Source organism: Elaeis guineensis, chromosome 13 (assembly GCF_000442705.2).
Source record: "Elaeis guineensis isolate ETL-2024a chromosome 13, EG11, whole genome shotgun sequence".
NCBI lineage: Eukaryota > Viridiplantae > Streptophyta > Magnoliopsida > Arecales > Arecaceae > Elaeis > Elaeis guineensis.
The window spans coordinates 22,487,994-22,496,192 of record NC_026005.2 but is presented as its reverse complement, the minus strand read 5'-3'; positions in this window follow the sequence as shown (position 1 = coordinate 22,496,192).

The following is an 8,199-nucleotide window of genomic DNA, read 5'->3' as shown; positions in this document are numbered from 1 at the left end:
TCAACTAAATTTATTTGTGAGTTTGAAAAAATAAACACACTATAATCAGAGAGATTATAGTAAAATTTTTAAGAAAAATTTGAGGAGTGGATATAGGTGCTAGGTTGCACCGAACCACTATAAAATCTTTGGTGTTTATGTTGTGGCTCTTTTTCTATTGCCTTACATATCTTGCACACTTTTAATTGTTATTTTGCTTGCTGAATTTGTTCAACTCTTGGTTAGTTTTGTTTAATTCATGCTTAGCTTCATACATATCTGATTCTGTTGCATATACTACATAATCATATTAAGTTGAATTAAGTTAAATAAAGCACATACTTGTTTAGAACTTAAATTTAATTAAAATTTTTGAAATTCAATTCATCCTCCTCCCTCTTGGGTTGCTACTTTTGGGCAACATGATCGATGTTTGACCGAACTAGAGATGATTGGTCTCAATTAGATTTGGCCAATATATATTCAAGAGGGAGATGATTGAATTTGATCAGTGTCTGACCAATCTAGAGTTGGTCGAATTTGGTTGGTGTCTGACCAATCTGGTGTTTGTCAGATTTGGTCGACATATGGCCGATTTGGTCGGCCTAGTGATGGTGATACCATAGCAATCGAGTGCTGACAGCAAGATCGATGTAGTTGACACCGATGCTAATAGCATTGAAGCACCCTGGCAAAAGGCAACATCGAAGATGGCGGCATCGAGGGTGATGAGGTTAGAAGTGATCCTAGGTGGAAATGGTTTGGGTGTCGGTGGAATCGAAGTTGAGGACATTAATCATGTCTTTATTTTTCCTATTTTCAATGGCGGTTTGTATTTTTATGTTAAAGAGTGGGTTCATCGGCGAGGGGGATGAAGGTGGTTTCTCCGAGCCACAGATGCTCGTATGTGAGAGAGCCTCAAATGGGACAAAAAACAAAGACCAGCACCACATGAAGATGAGAAGACAACAACATAACCATCTCTTCCTTCTTCTCTAATTTGCTTGTACTTGTTCATGCCAGTGTTGTTCACCATAGCCATTTTTCATGAACTTGGAGGCTTTCCACTCTTTTAACACCCCAGCTTTTCCCTTGACCTCCCCCCCCACATTTTCTCTAACTTGGGTGAAGGAAGTAGTCAAATTGCAACTAACCTATTCATGATCAAAAATTGAGTGCTATTGGAAATAATTTTTATGGTGTTCATATCTTATTACATTTGTATTTAAGGTCAGTATAAGTCCGAACTCACAGTTGATTGGTCGGCGTAGAGGTTGAAATCAAAGCTTGTATTATGGAGGTCCTAGCTGGAGCTGGGTTGTCTCCAATCGATTATCCTTGTAGTCGAGATTCGGAGGTGCCTGTCAAAGTCGGGGTGTCTCGAGTCAATTATTCTTGTAATTAGAATTTAGAGGTCCCAGTCAAAATTGAAGTCTCTTTGGGAGGTCAATCCGATCCCAATCTTAGTTGATTTTTCTTAGTTACTTGGATAGACCCAAATCCTTAGTCGATTTTCTGCTCTCCTCGCTTTTAGTTCCTAGTTTTCTTCTCTTGAAAAGGTTGGTTGTTTGACCCACTAGGTCTCTAGCTCAACCTATTTCTGATACGAGGAGCGATTCATAGAGGTCTTCCTTAATTGGTCGAGATCGACATCTGCTTGACTCATATTTAGTACGAGGAGCATGTTGTTGTTTGCTCAACTCGCATCTAGTACAAGAAGCATTGGGGGTCCATATTTAGGTTATCCCCCCTCTTGGTTGGCCAAGGTCAGCTTCGATTGGGTCGCCCCGAGTTTGTTGCAACTTGATGAGGTCTGAGGTAGATCTTTTTGTTGTTTTACATTGAATGCCAACCTATAACAGGAAGACATAAGGAACATGAAAATACAAGGAATGCTAAGGGTGAGGCTTGAGCTCTCTTTTTGGCACCAATCTATTACTACCACAATCTGATCCAGCTAGGACCAATTGGAGGGTTTTAATTAATCTGTGTTGATGGAATACGATCTATGTTAGAGTCATGGATCTGCATACAAAAAGAATAGAAAAGCTCATTGGATTGGCTTCGATCGAACCCTCTGATGCCAAGGTCGAATCAAGCTTTGGAACAACAGTAAATAACATAATAGATGATCAAAGTGGTGTTATCCTATTTTAGTTGGTATTTCACTGAGCTGAAGATGGTTGACCTAGATCAGATCTGGTCAGTGTCTAGCCGAGCTAGAGATGGTCGGATTTGGTCGGCATCTATCGATTTGGAGATAGTCTGATCTGCTCAACTTCTAGCCAATCTGGTGTTGGTCAAATTTGGTTGGCATCTGACTGATTTTGTATTGGTCATATTTGATCAATGTCTGATCGATCTGGTGTTGGTCAGATCTGATTGGCATTTGGCTAATATAATTGGCCTAGTGATGGTGATGCCATAGTAGGTGCTAGTAGCAAGGTCGATATAGTTGATGCTGGTATTGGTAGCAATAAAGCAACCTAGGTAAAAAGCAACATTGAAGATGGTGGCATCAAGGATAACGAGCTTGAAAGTGGTCGTGGGTAGTGGCAACCTAGGTATCAGTAGAATCAGAGTTTAGGGCCTCAGTTATATCTTTGTTATTCCTCTTCTTGGTGGCTCTTAGCATTTTTCTATTGGGGAGTGGGTTCATCAGTGTCATTGATGAGGATAATGGAGGGGGTTTCTTTTAGCTGCAAACACTTATAGGTGAGAGAGTCCTAAATAGAGCAGAAGTCAAGGATCAAGGACCAGTACCATCTAAAAATGAGAGGATAATGATATTACCATCTCTTCCTTCTTCTTTGATTCGCTTGTACTTGCTGGTATTTATTTACCCCTTGTGCCAAGCATCATTAATATGGCGAATCCCTTGTTATAGCTCTTAAAAATGAGCACTTGAATGCTAGCATAATGGGTACATTGACATTGATGGGTGTTGTTCAATAGGAAGGACGAAAGCATTATAGAATAGAAGAGTCATGGGCATTGGAGAGTGGGAAGAGTCATGGGCATTGGAGAATGAGAAGAGTATTATACCATATCATATCCCTCCCCCCCCACCCCCTCCACTTTCGAGTCTGATCCATTTTTTTTGGCTCAGATGAAGAAAGTAGTCGAATTGCAACTGATCTGATCATGATCAAAAAATTGAGTGTTTTTAGAAATAATTTTGATGGTGCCCATATCTTATTACTTTCATATTTGAAGTTAGGATTTTCCTGTGCTTGCAGTTGTTTGGTCAGAGCCAATGCTAGAGCTAGAGCTAGAGCTCATATTGTGAAGGTCCCAACCAAAGTCAAGGTGTCTCTAGTTGATTATCCTCATAGTTAGGATTTGGGGGGTCCTAGTCGGAGTTGGGCTGTCTCCAGTCAATTATTCTCGTAGTCGAGATTTGGAGGTCCTAACTAGAGCCAGGGTCTCTCTGTGAGATTGATCTAATCCCAACCTCAGTCGATTTTTCTTAGTCACTTGGATGGACCCATATCCTCAATTGATTTTCTACTCTCTTTGCTTCCAGTGCTTGGTTCCTTTCTCCTAATAAGGTCAGCCATTTAGCTCACCAGATCTTCAGCTCAGCCTATTTTTGATATGAAGAGGATTCATAGAGGCCTTCCTCGGTTGGTCGAGGTTGCTATCTGCTCGACTCGTATCGATATGAAGAGTGCATCATCATTTGCTCAACTCACATCAGTACAAAAGGCATTGGGGTCCTTATTTGGGTTATCCCAGCCACTCAGTTGGCCAAGGTCAGCTTCAGCAAGGTCACTCTGAGTTCTTTGCTAAGGTGGATCTTTTTATTGCTTTACATTGAATGCTGACCGATAATAGGAAGACACAAGGAAAATAAAAATATGCAGAAAGCTAAGGTAAGGAGGTTTGAGCTCTTCTTTTAGCGTCAATTTATTGTTACCAAAATTCGATCCAACTAAGATCATCTGGAAGGTGCTGTTCAATCCACAGAGAATAGAAAAAGCTCATCATATTGGCTCCGATTGAACCGTCCAATACCTAAATTAGATTAGGCTTTAGAACAACAGTAAATAAAATAATAGATGATCAGAGTAGTATTATGCTGTTTTGATCAGTGTTCAACTAAAATGGAGATGGTTGGCCTAGATTAGATCTAACTGGTGTTTAGTTGAGCTGGAGAAAGTTTGATCTGATCAATCTGGAGATGGTTGGATCTAGTCAGTGTCTGGCCGATTTGGTATTGGTCTAATCTGGTTGGTGTCTAGGCTGATTTCGTGTTGGTCAAATCTAATTAGCATCTAGCTGATCTGATGTTGGTTGGATCTAATAGCATCTAGCTGATCTGGTTGGCCTGGTGATGGTGACGCCATAGCAGGTGCTGGTCGCAAGGTCGATGTAGTTGATGATGGTTTTGGTAGTGATGAAGCAACCTAGGCAAAAGGTGATGTCTAAGATGGCGGCATCAAGGACGACGAGGTCAGAAGTGGTCATGGGTGGTGGCAACCTGGGTGTCGACAGAATCGAAGTTAAGGGTGTCAGTTATGTCTTTGTTTTTTCTCTTCTTAATAGCTATCAGTATTTTTCTATCAGAGAGTGGGTTCGTCAGCATCATCAATAAGGGGAACTGAGAGAGTTTCTCCTAGCTACAGATGCTCATAGGTGAGAGAGCCCAAATAGGGCAGAAGGCAAGGACCAAGGACCCATACCATCTAAAGATGAGAGCTAATGCTGTAACTATCTCTTCCTTCTTCCCTGATTTGCTTGTATTTGTTCATCTTGTGTGCCAAGCATAGTTAATATAGCGAGTCCCTTGTTATAGCTCTTAAAAATGGGCACTTGAATGCTGGTGTAATGGATATGTTAACATTCATGGGTGTTGTTCAATAGGAAGGACATGGGTGCTATAGAATGGAAGAGTCATGGGCATTGGAGAATAGGAAGAGTCATGGGCATTGGAGAATGGGAAGAGTATCATATCGTATCATATGTCTCCTACTTTCAAGTCTAAGCCAGGGAGACATGGACATTATAAAATGGAAGAGTCATGGGCACTGGAGAATGGGAAGAGTATCATACCATATCATATGCCTCCCATTTTTGAGTCTGAGCTATTTTCTCTGGCTTGGATGAAGTAGTCGAGTTGCAATTGGCCTATTCATAATAAAAAATTGAGTGTTATTGAAAATAATTTTGATGGTAACTATATCTTATTACATTCGTATTTGAGGTTAGTATATGTGGGAGCTCCTAGTCAATTTGCCAGAGTCAAGGTAGGAGCTCATATTATGGAAGTCCTAGCTAAAGTTAGGGTGTCTCCAATTGATTATCCTCATAGTTAGGATTTGGAGGTCCTAGTTGGAGTCAGGGTATCTCCAATCGATTATTCTCATAGTCAGAATTTAGAGGTCCCAACCTAAGCCAGGGTCTCTCAGTGAGATCAATCCAATTCCAACCTCAGTTGATTTTTCTTAGTCGCTTGGATGGACCTAAATCATCAGTCGATTTTCTACTCTCCTCACTTCTAGTGCTTGGTTCCCTTCTCCTGGAAAGGTTGGTCGTTTGGCTCATCAAGTCTTCAACTCAACCTATTTTTGATAGGAGTGATTCGTAGAGGTCTTCCTTAGTTGGCCAGCTTCGACATCTGCTCGAGTCATAGTTGGTATGAGAAGCACGTCGTTGTTTGCTTAATTTGCATCTAGTACAAAAAGTGTTGGAGGTGTTAGATGAGTGCCCTAGAAGTCAATTGTTGGCTGATATATTTTGCATTTTTAGAACTAACCTTTGTACTTGTAATATTTTTTATATTAACAAAGGACTTTTCATTTTCCATCATGTTTATGTATTCATGATTTGTCCTAAAAATTAACAAAGATGATATCGTATATTCTCAAAGTATTGAGAATTTGAGACATACATTAATTAGTGGTTAGTTTTTACATACTCCCGATCAAAAAATCATCACGGAAGATAGTGATCAATCTATTTAAAGATCAGTGCATGGATTACCTCCCTTCTGGATAGATGAGTCTCGGATTTGCAGTATAGGGATACTAGGGTGAGAGTGCAAGTGGTTGTTAGAGAATAACTTACACTGAGTGTGACCAATATAAAAAATTACTTAGATGTCTACTCACTCATCAGTGATTATCTCGATGCTGCAGTGGTATTAGTGGTCCTTTGACTTACGGTGTTATTGACTATTCACAGTGAGGCTACTGAGTTTGATTGCACGTTCTTTAGGTTTCTAGCTATTCGGATCCTTGCTATGTATGTTGGCTACGATAAGTTCAGATTCACTATTAGGAATAGGATGGACCTAAATAGAATCTATCGATCTTGATAGAAAAAAAGAAGTCCTATGTGATTTGCGAGACTGAGTTCAGAAAGTCTTTGATCAAAGCAAGTGTGAATACTGAAAAGAAGTTTTCATGAGATTCACAAATAAACTCGAGTCAAATCAATCTAGCATATGACTGACGATGGGATCTGACGAGTTCTCCATGACCTTCGTCAAGTTGAGACTCACGATAGAAAGATAAATCATACGATAACTGTACCTAGGAGTTCACACTTTCATTCTACTGGATTGCTACTATATACTGCTAGGTATCACTGGTAGATTATGGGACTCATCGGACATCATCTTGATAATTGATGACCCTCAAAGGATAGAGCTGGAATTATTTTAACCCATCAAAAAAATTTTCGATAATATTGTGATAGAGATCATAATATATCTTACTACCAGATAGAATAGAACTTATGGGGTCATACATTAAGAGATTTAATCTTGAATTAACCAATTGGACTTATAAAGTTCTAATTAGATTAGAATTTAGTGAAATTCTATTGGGTTTAAGAGAACCATGCTAGCACATAGTTAAACCTAATTTTTCTCTAGACTTCGATTCCTTTTTAGATAAGGATTAGATCAAGTCCACAGCCTTGAACCTAATCTAAATTCATTTTGATTTGGATTTAGTGAGACACCTATTTGAGGGTCCAAAAGGATTAGATTAAGTCAATGAGTTGGCAAACTAATCTTCTCATTTTTTTTCTTATTTTTTTTTATGGCGAGGATTAATTGGAAAGAAGAGATAGCGCAAGCCTCCCCTTTTTGAAAACTCCAAGGAGTGCCATCCCTTGGAGAGGGTGAGAGAGAGAGAGAGAGAGAGGGGCCCACTCCTTTTTTGCTTAGGCATGGAAGGTGAGAGAAAGGGGCCATGCCCCCTCTCTTGTGCATAAAACCTTAAGGGGGCACCAAGGCGTGAGAGAGAGAGAGGGGCCCACCCCTCTTTTGCTTAGGCATGGAAGGAGAGAGAAAGGGGCCATGTCCCCTCTCTTGGGCATAAAACCCTAAGGGGGCGCCAACCAACTACTTGCCTTAAATATCAAGTGGCGCCCTCTTATCTTGCCTTATAAGATGAGGGCACCACATCCACTTGACTTTTAAGGTAAGGGCCTTTTCAATAAGATCTGATTTTTTTTTAAAAAAAATCAGATTAAAAGGTAAGAGACCTTATGAGATAATCTAACCTTTTTAGCTTGATTGGATAACGATTTGGAATAAAAAAAGATCTATTTAAAGAGATGGTCTCCTAAGATTTGAAAATAATTAAATTTTAAGAATTCAAATCACCTCCTCCTCTTCTTCTCCACACCACCCCTTCTTCCTTTCTTTCCTATGCCCAAGTGTTGGGCATCCCATCTTCCCACACGCCCAAGATGAAGGGTGGTTTCTTCTACATCAAGCAACAAGGAGAAAGGCTACAGTTCAAGTGTTGGCACCACAGTCAGAGATCAATGTGTGATTAAAAGTTCAAAAGACTGAGATTTTACTTAGAGAAGAAGGATCTATAACGAGAAAAATAATTCAAGATTGATCCTGATGGATACCTATAGAGGTCGGATACATGTGCGGCTTAGGAAGTTTCAGATCTAAGATCATTGGTTGTGGTGTATTTCAACCCGCGCAAGGTATTGAGATCTGATATCAATTTTATTTTAATTTTTAGATTATATACATGTCTTAGATCCAAGACTCAGATAGATATAGATTAGATCTATTGCATGTCGGGTTAAAGTGTTTAACCTAAATCATTTCTGCTGCTACTTCAAAAGTTTTAAAATCTATGCATGCAATCCTATCTGATTTTCTAACAGTGATATCAAAATCACTGATTTTTAAGATATGTATAATCTGATTTTTAATCTTAGATCTGAAGATTTAGATGATTTAAA